Consider the following 13070-nt stretch of genomic DNA (forward strand, 5'->3'; position numbering starts at 1 on the left):
ATTTGACACCCTACATGCCATGCAATTAATGCTTACAATCAATAGAAAGCTAGTGGAACCAATTCTCAAATAACTCGAATAGTATACATTCATTGCAAAACTGGTTTACATCTAGTTTCATTGTTACCGAATAATTGGAAAGACATCAATAAATTCCTATAGGAAAGGAAACAAACAAAAAAAACTAAACAAATGTGCGTTATCCATCAACCTTTGCACAATTGCTTGATCACACAACTCTTGCTGTTCTGATTTCCAATATATGCCAAGAAAACAAAGGGTGCAATTAATACAGAGGTCATCTCCACCATGTGTACTTAACAGTTCTAAAGATGAAGTTACTAACAATATGGTCATTAAAATTAACACAATTTGTTAACAAATCAAAAATACAAAATCAATTACTCCATCTAAACCCACAAATCATTCTACATCTAAGAAACACTATATCTCCCAAATAGAATGATTGATTATAATAGTTAAGAAATACCCAAATATTAGATCAATTCCAATCCCTTCTCACTACAAAAATTAGAAATATCACAATCTCTTATGCTTTTCATTTGGCAATGCAATCTGATCTGATTAAATATAGCATATCATAACATGATGCTTTGTTATCTTTGATATTCTTATATATTGCAATTTCCAAAACATATGATGAAGTGAAAAGCGAAGGAAAATATTTTACTTATACAAAATATGAGAATAAAGTTAACTACCTGTATTTAGAGGCATGTCAGCGACAACCCATATATCTATATATACATCAGGATATTATATGCATACCCTTCTGCATGCTTAACATAACAGTGCTTCATACTTGCTGTTATTATTTCTACCTGACAAGAAAAAATATGTACACAATATAAGCATGATAAAAGCTTGTTGATAAGTTCTCCTAGTTTAGTTATCATTAACCAACCTACAAAATGAGTCTATGGTCAGTAAAATTACCGCACTTGTTTGCAGGCCCAAAGGTAACTCATGGCACCATCTAAGAATGCAACTCATTCTACATGTAAGCAAACCTACAAAAGCAAAACAGAAAAATATAGTTGAAACTTGTCCAAACAATAGTTCAAAACTAGCACCCTAATACTTTATTTACTAAAACATACAAAAGATTCAAACCCTTTCCTTTAAGCAATAAGTATAAAGTAAGTTAAGAGTAACAATTGGTATATACTTTGTGGCAAATGCTTATCTGATCAACCGAATACATATATAGCAAAACAATTATAACATATGGACTCTTTATCTCGAAAATTATTCATTAGGTAGCCATATATATTAACGTTCTCAATCCATACAATAAATTAAATGAGGAGTTCATACCTTAGTTTGGGAAACCTGAGACATGATACAATATCAGAATATTTGTGATGAAAAATCTTGTACAAACATGATGCCCAAGACCTGTTAAGTCAAAAAAGTAAACTCAAAGTTAAGAGTGGCTTGAACTAATTAAACAAGCTAAACTGCAGAGATGAATTGAGTGGAGCTATATTCTAGTTCAAACTTTGATTGACAGATACACATAGGACCTGAACCTGAACCTGATATAGGTTGAGGAACAAATTAGTCTGATAGCATAGCAGAGGAGTAGAACAATATGATGTGTATATCTCATTAATAATTGCACTAACCCTTAAAGATAGGAACTTTTAGAAAAGAAAGTCACATCTCCTCAGAATGAGAAATAAGTATTTTGATGAATGTGATTGATTCACGGAGCTCGTTCAAAGCATGCTGCACCTGCAAAGAAATCCATCAGAAGTTGGAGAAAATTCGCCAGGGCAAATTTAAATGTCAAGAAGCACTGAAACCCACTGTGAATCTGTGATATAGCTTTCTGAGATAGAGCAAGCTATTAAATAAGAATGGAGCCACTACAAATTATAGAAATAACAAAAAAATTAAATGGGGACAATATTTCAAAAATATATTTTTCTTAAAGAGAGTTCACGAGTGATCTCAAAAATCAAATTTGGCAATAACTGCTATATTGAGTAGCAACCGGGGCAGCTTTTATTTCAAGTGCCACTAATTTGAAAATTCAATTCCTTTAACAAACTTCTTTGCAAGGTGCACTGGATTGCCAAAGAAGTTTATGTGACCAAAAAGTACCCAAAAGATGGAATTTCATATCAAACCCATTTTCTTAGCAATAAAAGCATGCTGATTTATTGAAACTCCACAGAGGAACTAACCCATCTTGCAAGTGAAGTGGCAACCATGACTGAAGTTGCAATAGAAAGGAAACACGAACAGCTTTACTCACATAGTCACACACTACAATTCCAGGGCTTGCCCAGAAAAAAGTATACAAATCTCAACATCGTCAGCTAAAGAATTCTACCATGAATTAACAAAAACAAGAAAGTTAAAAAATAAAAATTTAAGCTAGTACCTAAAGAAGCAAGCTCGATCGTGCTTCCCTGACCGATCACCAGTGTCAATCAGACTCAGGCCGCACAACCATAGCCCAGTAGCACCTGCCTGCGTGTGAGTTTGTCATTTTTCTAACTTAGAGTTTGAAGGGTATAATAGATCGTAGCCTCCGAAGCTCAATGGGGTTTGTAGGCAGTAGGGATGGCAATGGGGAGGGTAGGGTAAGGGGATTAAATTACCATCCCTATACCCGACTTCATTCCTCATCCCCTTACCCGCCCCAATCCCCGTAATAAGAAACTGGGGATTCCCCGTCCCCGTCCCCATTGGGGATTAGGTCCCCGTACCCGCCCCAATCCCTGTTAACTATATTATTAATTTCTTATATAAAAATTCATACAAATAATTATAGATTGTAAAGTATGAAGTTAAAATCAAACATCAAAATAAAATAAATTATTTATTTCAATCAAACAAAAACAAATACAATTTCAATCAAACAAAAACAAATAAAATTCTTGCTTAAAAAGGAACAATAATAAAAGTCTGCATTCGACAAAAAAATTCCACAAGCAACTGTGCATTCGACAAAAAAATTCCACAAGCAACTGCTTAGTGTAACCTAACAACTTGTTCATTCACTCCAATAATTATAGATTGTAAAGTATGAAGTTAAAATCAAACATCAAAATAAAATAAATTATTTATTTCAATCAAACAAAAACAAATACAAGTCTTGCTTAAAAAAGAACAATAAAAGTCTGCATTCGACAAAAAAATTCCACAAGCAACTGCTTAGTGTAACCTAACAACTTGTTCATTCACTCCAACAAGGTGAAGTGAATAATATCAAAAATATATTGACAGAATTTAAATATTGACAAAAAGATGAAGTTTACATAAATATTTATTTATAAATAAGATTAAAAATATATAATAAATATATTTCAGATAATTCTTATTGGGTGGGTATGGGGTTGGGGATCAAAATACCATCCCCGCCCCGTACCCGATTTCAGAATTCGAATACTGGGGATCCCCGTCCCCATTACCCGATTTCTCCCGAATTTCTCCCCGTTAGGGTCGAATACCTGATGGGTACCCTAACCGATGGGGATTATTGCCATCCCTAGTAGGCAGCGAAAGTAAATCATCCTATACGCACAGGCTATGTTAGAAAGTCTCCAATCACACCGTAAAATGGCGATGGTGGGTTGTGGCCCAATTCTATATTACAATAAAATTATGGAGACCGTTGTTCGGTGACTGGGCCATGAAAACTCACCAATCCAAGGCAAGGGTGGCATACTAATGAGAATGGAGACCAAAATTAAATAGTGGCCCAGATCGGTGCTCTATGGCCCATATTGTAGTAGTGTAAGAACATGCAGTTTCTTTATCAACTGGAGCGTTACGTACGTACATTTGCTATTATGTAAGAGCATCTCCAACAGAATACTTATTTCGAAAAAAATTTAAAATTTAACTAATTTTAGGCCAAGTTTGATCTCCAGCAAACTAGCTAAACAAAAGCTAAATTTAGCTTTAGCTAAAAGACCTAGCTATATTTAGCTAGAGAAAAGAGAAATTTAACTAAAAGTTAAATTTAACTTGAGATTTAGATATTCTGCTGGAGCATAACTCAATATTCAACTAGCTATATTTTAATTTTAGCTACTTTTAGCTATGAAGATAGCTATCACTGTTGGAGATGCTCTAAGGTAAATAAAGACTACGTGATTATTAAAGTCTAGAATTGCTTTTCCTGCTTTAAGGCTTGCTGACCCCTTTAATATTCGAGGACATCTGATTTGTACATGCATGAAAAAACAAACCATGCCGTCCGTTGTTATTCTTTGTGGCCAGACTCTTTGTTAGACTCATTGCCATGTAGATGACCCACACAGAACTTTTGGTTTCTTTTTTATCCACATGAAATGCTGTTCTTGATATCCCTATAAATCTGTTTTTCAAAATTATGATACAAGTAGATAAAGGTATTTGGATGTGTAGTCTGTCATGAACTGGGATGCAAGTGGTAAGAGATAAATTACTTGGTTAATTTAGGCATCTATGGCTCAAGGAGCACAATGGCAGCTGCTGGTGTTTAATATGGCGCTGCCAAGGTGCTTTATGGTTCAACGCAGCTATGGTGCAAGAACTGGTTCTTCCTGATTTTAGTGTGGAAAGGCAGGGCACTGGACATGGAGATTGCTGATCGAGTTCCGTCGAACAATGATCCAGTTGAATTTGGAGGACGGTCTGCTTCAACACTTGCTATAAGTGTGGCAAGCTTACACTGGGTTAGTAGTGTCCTGCTGGTTAATATGCAATCTGCTGATGACACACATTCATTTCTTGACTAATGGGGAAATACATCTCTTTTTGAAATTTCCAAGACTGGTTTTTTGTTGTATATATATATGTTATGAGATAGGACTATATATAGGAGTAGTCTTGCCTGTAAATATTGTACAAGTTGTGGAACAAGTAGACAGAACTGGCTGCCTTTGTACATTGTTTTTGATCCTCGATCACTTCATTTCATAGTAGATCCGTGTGTGTTGTTATTTTGCTAGTAGTGAGAAATTGCTCATTTGAAGTTCTTTCTTTGGAGTACCTTAGCCATGTAGTGACCGATAAGTCTCATGTCTGCATACATTACACGTACAAGTACATGTTTAAATAAAGGACCAAAAGAAGTTGATGTCCCAAATTGCCTTAACTTTTTATTTTGTTCTTTGATTTTGCGAATGAAAACTTTGTCTTTATGTGTTATTTTGTTCTTGGCACACTTGTTTTGGTGCTTAGTCGCTCGAACTGTGTGCTCTTCTAGTCTTTAGACCATCCTCAGTTTTAGTTCATAAAAAAACTGAAACATTTGCAATGAGCTGCAGTTGAAATGCTGTTTAGCTTATAGATGAAGTGCCCTTTTTTTTTGGTCAAGATTCAATAAGCAACCAATCTGAACAATAAGATTAGTTTCTAGACAATATAAATCTGAAGCAGGAACGCCAGAATCTCTTCCACCGTTGACTGGGCGACCACCACACATCTTCCCAAGTCCTCAACCCCTCACTGAGCTCCTTCACAACATATACTGCCTTCTTCACACTAACACAGATTTGATCTTTGCTGTCTCTTTCTCTAATTGTCACCAAGGATGTAGAATCAACCGTGATTGCAAAGGGTACACCGAGCTCATCAGTACGTGCGTAACGTTTTCCAATTGAGGTACCTGTAGTATCCATTTTATGCTATATGCCAGCAGCAGTCAATGACTTGGAAATGTCCTTAGCAACATCCTCAAACTGTTGGTTCTGAACCAAAGGAAAAACTGTGCACTTAAAAGGTGCCACAAGTGGGTTAAAGCGAAACACATTCAATGATTCAATTGCTATCCCCAGTTTTATCCGGTCTGGTGTAGAAGGAATGCTCAAAGAGACAATATATAATCCACCCAATACCAAATGAAGGCTCGATTACTGAGGGTGTGAATTTTCTTTGATGTTCTCTTGTTTTAACCTTTGAAATTGTCATCATACTGCTCTTAATAGATACATGTTCCCCAAGAGTGCAGACAAAGAAGTCCACCTCCCCTCTCGAGTCTAACTCAACCTTCATTTTTGAAATTTCTTCTTCATTCATAGCCTCCAAAGCTTCAAACACATTCTTTTGCTTCTTCTCGAAAGCAGGGCCAATCTCTTTCTTTACCGGAGATATAACCAATTTCTCCACTTCTCTTGGTTCTGAAAGTTGTTCATGTGCCTCCACTACTAGCAAAATGAGCAACCCACACTGATTTTGTACACACTGACTTTCACACTGATAAAACATCCGTGGGATTTAATTTATAGATACAGATATCAGTGTGAATTGATCAACTGGACCCTACATAAGCACATGTTCACACTATTGCCTACTGAAATCGGTGTGACATAAAATTTCTCACAGATGTTCGTGTGTCCTACACAATCAGCAGATACTGACATTTGTGAGAACGGTTTTACACACGGATAATTGTCGGTGATAAATAAAATATAATTTATTAAATAATTTTATACTCACAGATATCAGTGATAAATGTTTTACACACAGATATTAGTGAGTAATAACAAAAATATAATTAATTTACTAATTTTAAACTCACAGATATCTGTGACTAAGGTTCTACACACATATATTTGTGAGTAATAAGTTATGTTTTATATACTTATTTCTACTAGCTAGAGATATCTGTGTGAAGTATCAAGTGGGTGCTGATATCCGTAACAATAAATTTAAATGGACTCCATAGAAAATATATTCATGATCATACATACAAATATTTGTGTGATTCAGAATACTCATAGATATCAGTATGTAAAATTTTATCAATATATGCATACGGATATCTGTATAAATGTGAATTTATTTATAGTACAACAAGTATAATACAATATTAAATAAAATGTAGATCCACATATATCTGTGATAATAACTATCTCACACATATATCTGTGTATGTAGTGTTTGTATGTCACACAGTTATCTGTGTGAGTGAAAATTAAAAATAAATGTTTATCTCGAAAAAGATGATGCATAATTTCATTACTGTTGTTTACTCTAATTTCACTATTCTTTGTTAGAAAAGAAAACAAAAACAATAAAATGACTTAACCTACTGACCTTAGCCACATCGCCACAATTTTTCTTAGGTTTTTCTTATCTTCTGATCATCGGATAGCTTTTTCCAAGACTCTTAGAGCAAGTGCACCGGTCTCGGTTTGACCGGGCATTGCTGATGTGTTTGACAGGTTAATTGATTTTTATGCTTCCACCGTCCCATGCATGACCAGCCAAATCTTGGCTTTGCATGACTAGAGGCAAACAATCGGGCAAGCTGTTGACATTTTTCATGACCAAGTCATGGAGCTGCCAACACTGCAAAAGGGAGAACGTGGGTGATATCAGGAAGAAAAGCAAAGAGACAGACGCGGATTAATCCAAGGGTGGAAGACATGGACCAATCCAGAAGCGCCACGTGGCCGATCTGTGCAGGATTTTGTCGCGTAGCGAGAGTTAGTGGGCGGTAGGACACTTGGCATCGAACCGTTGGCTTCTTAAGTGATTTTGATTCCAACGGTCCTTTAATCTGGGCCGTTGGTTTCAATTGAAACAGTAATCCAACGGTAATGAAGGCATAGTGAACTGTGAATTTACATGAACAGTAAAGGTGAAAAGTGAACAGTGTTGACCGGGCAAGAAAAACAACGGGTGTAAACCCATGTCCAGTGGTAGTGAATAGTAACTTGACTGATCGAATTCTTGACTTCTCGACTTTGCCTTTTCTTGACTACGGGTGAACTTGCTCTTAAAAGAGTCTCTCATGGACTGCGCTTGCAGTAATTTCACAAGCTCCTCTGCTTCATCAATGGCGATCTCCCTCTACGCTTCCTCGCTGTCTCTTATCGTCGAAGCTCACCTTTTCATTTCTTCCACTACTTTCTTTGGCTCAATTTTTGGTGCTGATTGATTGGTTTTGTTTTACAGAGAGTAAAGCGTTTTGGCCTGGCTAAGCATGGCCGGCTGGCCACCAGGGCTTCTGGGTCTGACGAAAATGGCTCTCTTAATGGGTTTAACATCACACCCAACAATCTTTTCATGCAAGAGGTACTCATTTCTCAAACCCCTTTTACTCTTTTGTTTAAATAATGGATGGGTCTTTGTTTATGCTGTGAATGAAAAGCTTGAAAAGTTTCGGTTTTTAAATCTGGGTTTTGGTTTAACTTATCTTCTGGTAGCCATTTTTGTAAAAATCAATGTTTTCGGTCAAGTTTTTTGGTGTTTTGGTCTCGGTTGTTTATCTTCTCATTGATTAATCATTGGGTTGCATAACCTTGGCCTTCAGGTGAAGCCAAATTTTTCAAGAAGGAGATGGTTGTACCTTGAATCAACTGGGTGCCAAAATGGTAGCTCGTTCTTCATTGATCCAGATCTCCAGGTAAAGGCATAAATTCATCACCTCATTTTTAATTGGTATTATATTTATTAACTTCTTACTATTGTTTGTTTACTTGCAGGAATGAAAGAACACTAGATTCAGATCGATCTCTATGGATCTGGGATCTGATGACAATGAAGCGGATGATGCTTGCTGAAGAACAGATCTGAACAAATCTGGAAATTATGACTAAAAAAGAATAGAGAAAAGTTCAGCTACCGTCCCCAAACTATTCTGCCAAGGCCAATTTAATACCCGAACTCTCAAAAGTATCAATGTGATACCCAAAGACCTAAATTGGCATCAACGTGATACTTCCGTCCAAAATTTCTGACGGCGTCATTTGTTTGCTGACGTGGCAAGCACGCTTGCCACGTGGGTAAAAAAAAAAAAGGGCAAAATCGACTTTTTACTCTTTTTTTGTTAATTTTCATTTTTTTTTTTTTGAGAAAATTTCAGCTACTGTTCCCAAACTATGGTGCCAAGGCCAATTTGATATCTGAACTCTCAAAAGTATCAATGTGATACCCAAAGACGTATTTTGACATCAACGTGATACTTCCGTCAAAAATCTCTAACGGCGCAATCTATTTACAGACGTGGCAAACACGTGGGCCCTTAAAAAAATTGAAATGACCAATTTACCCTTCTTTTTTTTGTTAATTCTTTTTTTTTCTTTTCATTTATTTTTCTTCTTCTTGTTCTTGTTCTTCTGGGATATTGTTCTAGCCAAACCGCCGCAAGCTCCGCTCCTTCTCCTCCACCCAAGAATCAAAGAAAAATGGCTTATGCTTCTTCTTCAACCTCAGTCCTCTTCTTCTTCTCTCGCCTCCTCCTCTCTCTCATCTCCTTCCCCTCCGCCCAAACCATCACCAACACTGCCATCATCCTCTCCAATTCCTGCTACAAATTAATGTTCTTCGCACTCAACTCCCAGCGGACGGACCCAAAACCAAAGTTGGGTGACACGATTAACAAAAAAAAAAAATCAAATCTTTCTGCACCCAGAAAACTGCTCTGGGCACCCAGAGACGCCCATGTCTTCTTCTCCGCCAAAACCGATTTCCTTCTTCTCCGCCCAGCAACTTTCCTCTTTCGGGACAACCAACTGGGAAATTGGTTCGCTGCACACCAAATTCTGGTGAACTTTAGCTCCACCAACCATCTTCTTTCTTCGCAAAGACCGTCACCCATTCGCTAATAGAACCTCCGTTCATCAAACGCCCTCCTCCATGCTAATTTAGGTCTTTGGGTATCACATTGATACTTTTGAGAGTTCGGGTATCAAATTGACCTTGGCAGAATAGTTTGGGGACGGTAGCTGAATTTTTCTCAAAAGAATATTATCTCATGGGATTTGACTCAAGAAATTATTATCACTAATTGTGATTATATTAATTAATTTTTAAAGTAAATTAAGAAAAACAAAATTGCTAAAATGATATCCTTAATTGTATATGTGTAGAGATGGTCCCGTAGAAAATACATCAGTTCACACTGACGTCAAGTATCAATTAATATTAATATTTTTAATATTTGGTTTATCATTCACACAGATTTTGATATTAATATTATAATTATAATTTTAATTATGTCATGTGAAGTAGTAATGGGTCCCACTAAAAAACTCACACTGATTTTTCTATCAGTGGGGAAGACCAAAGACCACCCCACCAAATGGAACAGACGTAGCATCTGTGAGTATAGGGTAGCTATTGGGCTTCCCACACAGATTTCAGTAGCTATTAGGTTTTATACACACTGATTTGAATCAGTGTGTATAGCTATTTTTGCTAGTAGTGGCTCAAGACGACTTTTCCCCGAATGAGCCTTCAAGTCATATGCAGATCTATCTGCAATACCGACACACTCAATCTAGCCATAGGAAGTCTCTATCTCAGCATCCCAGCAGTCAGCAGCATAGTGAGCCATTTCTTTAGCAAGGTGTTGCCTGAACCTTAAACGGTTCTTGTCTATACCCAGACAAGTGAGGAAGAGATATACTCTCCCAATGAAGTAGCCAAGAGTTTCATTCTCCATAATCTTAGACTGCACTGCTTCACCCAGTGAGATTAATCTTGCAGATTGGTCGGGCTTTTGTTCATCCCTTGGGAACATCGGAAGTTCCAACTTCTCAACGCTGGGGAATTTTAGGTGAGATTTGTCCTCAGGATCAACAAAGTGCTCAATCTCCGCGAGTGTGAACTCACAGACTCTCAACAAGCCTTGGCGAGGATATATCTTGTTTCGAAAAGCCTGGCCAACTTGAGCAATAGCAAAAGGCAGCTTGCACCCATTGTCATAGTAAATGTCCATAAAATTCACAAATATGCCTTGTGCAATTTATGGGGGAAAGAAACCAGTGCTCGAACCAGACGGATCAATTGATGTTTGAAACATCAAATTGAAAGGATAAGGATCCGAAAGAGGATGGTTATCTATTTCGGGGGCTTTAATCTTATATTTCTTAATGCATGCACCCAGCTCTTCAGCTGATAGACCGTCCAATTTCGAAAGAACTTCTGTCAGCTCCATTGCCATCTCTGAACTAATGCGATGGTCCTCTTCAAGCTTCTTATTGCAGAAATCCTTGAGCAAGTGATCAGCCCGGTAGTAAGTCCCTTTCTTCTCATCCTTGACCATGAGATCAGTGAACTTATCTACATGGCCAGATGCCTTCAAAACAGCCTCTGGTGTGAGGCAATGGCAGTTAATCTCCCACATGTTCTCTTCATGAACAAAGTGCTGATGCCAAAGCGAAAGGACATTCTTCTTGAGTTTACAGCTTAGCGAGCCATAGTCGTAGAGGCCAGCAACGCCGCCGTAAATCTTGAAAGAAGGGATGTAAAAGAAGCGTCGTTCAAGAGTGTCAACGGCGGGAGCTTAATTTCTGTATTATCACTCATGATTCAGGTGGAATTGAAGTCCAGACACGCACTCTAATGTTATTAAAGAAATTGACCTAGTCTCACAAGAACAGTTCCACCAATTTGAAGAAAACAATTGATGAATTGGTTATGGGTAGAGGTGTTCAGGTGTATATATAGGGCTGATGTTAACCAACAAAAGAATAAATAGGGTGATCAAGTATTGTAACTTGTGGATCAAGCATCCTAAAACCCTAATAAGCTAATAACAGGGTGATGAGTTGAAAATTGTTTAAGAATAAAGGTTTCAAGAAAGATTGTAGAGAGGAATAGTTGTGTCTTTCGTTGATAATAGGAGCCCCCTATATACAGGGAGTATAACTATATAATCTTGGAGTACAAGGAATCATATTCTAACTAGAAGTAGGAATCTAGAATATTCTCTTCTGTTACGTACAACAATAGAAAGTAATAACTAGAAGTAAGAATCTAGTACATTATCTAATATTGCAACAATAAAAAGTAATTCTAGTTTGACAAGACACACTAAAGTCAAATATCCTTTAACAAATATATGATTTTATGGGAATTATTTGTAAAAATCTGGGATTTAATTATAGATTGTACCGGAAAAAAAAATTCTGGGATTTCTATTCTAGTCTCAAGACTCATTTTCACCACCGCCATCGTTATGTAGGTGCAAAGGCGTAGTTACACACGGGCTCCGGTGGGCTACAGCCCACCCCAAATTTTGAAAAAACATTACTTTGTAGCTTATTTTTAGTTTAAAAAATTAAATATTAAAAATTAGCCCACCCCAAATTTCTATACTTAGCCCATATGTTATTAAACTTAGTCCATATGTTATCTTTTTTCTTTTTTTGATCAGATATATATTATTTATTTTCTTGAGGTATTTAATTTGATTTTATTTTCTATTCTGCTTTAAGAGGTATAGTCGCATAAAAAGCTTGCTTTTTTTTAGTAAACTAGGTCAACTTTTTTCTCTTTTTTCTCTCGCTGTTTCTCCAAAATCAATCAGACCCAGACGAAAAGCTTTGGTTCTTCTGTCGACTGCCATTTTCCCTCTTCACTCTTCAGGTTTAAGTTTATCCTCTATTTCTGTTGGGTATATGATTTTTGCACCTCTTAAATTTTTAATTCATATTTTTTTTGTTTTTAGTTCACAATTGATTAATCAAATCCATTTGAGTCCTATTGTGCTATTGCTACTTGATTAATATACTAATTTAGCTTGCTGACTTTGTTTAAGAGGTATACATGCTACTGGTATATATGTTTTTTATTGACCAACGTTTGACCCCATATGTATTGTTGGATTCTTTATCAGTTCTTAGATTGTATTTTTCTTTTTCATTAAGGTTTGGGATTATGGGTTTGCTTTTTTTTCTGATCAGTTGGCTCTTCGTTTTATCGTTTAATGAATTGCTAGAGTAGTGTTTTTGTTTTACTTTTGATTTTATAATAGTTGATTACTTGATTTTATTGTTGCATTTGTCAATTGATGATGGTTACATATTTAAATATAATGTCTGATCATAATCGACCAACCAAGAAAGCAAAAACTATTGATTCATGGCTCAAGAAAATATGAGAAGATCAGGATAGCAGTACACCACTTGCGTCTAATGAGCATCATCATGTCACTTATTTGCCGGTTTCTACAGCACCTACAGAAAGAGCATTTTCAGCTATGAAACATATCAAAACAATATTGCACAACAAGATGGAGAATGACTTTTTGGCTGATAACATGATTGTCCGCATTGAAAAAGAGTTGGCCAAGAATTATGATACAGATTCAA

General features: G+C 36.5%; 1 pseudogene; it reads right to left on the reverse strand.

The window, feature by feature from the left end:
* Positions 1-5372: 5372 nt before the first annotated feature.
* Positions 5373-13020, reverse strand: LOC133731861 (glycine--tRNA ligase, mitochondrial 1-like; annotated as a pseudogene).
* Positions 13021-13070: the final 50 nt, after the last annotated feature.

The sequence above is a fragment of the Rosa rugosa genome, chromosome 1 (assembly GCF_958449725.1).
Source record: "Rosa rugosa chromosome 1, drRosRugo1.1, whole genome shotgun sequence".
NCBI lineage: Eukaryota > Viridiplantae > Streptophyta > Magnoliopsida > Rosales > Rosaceae > Rosa > Rosa rugosa.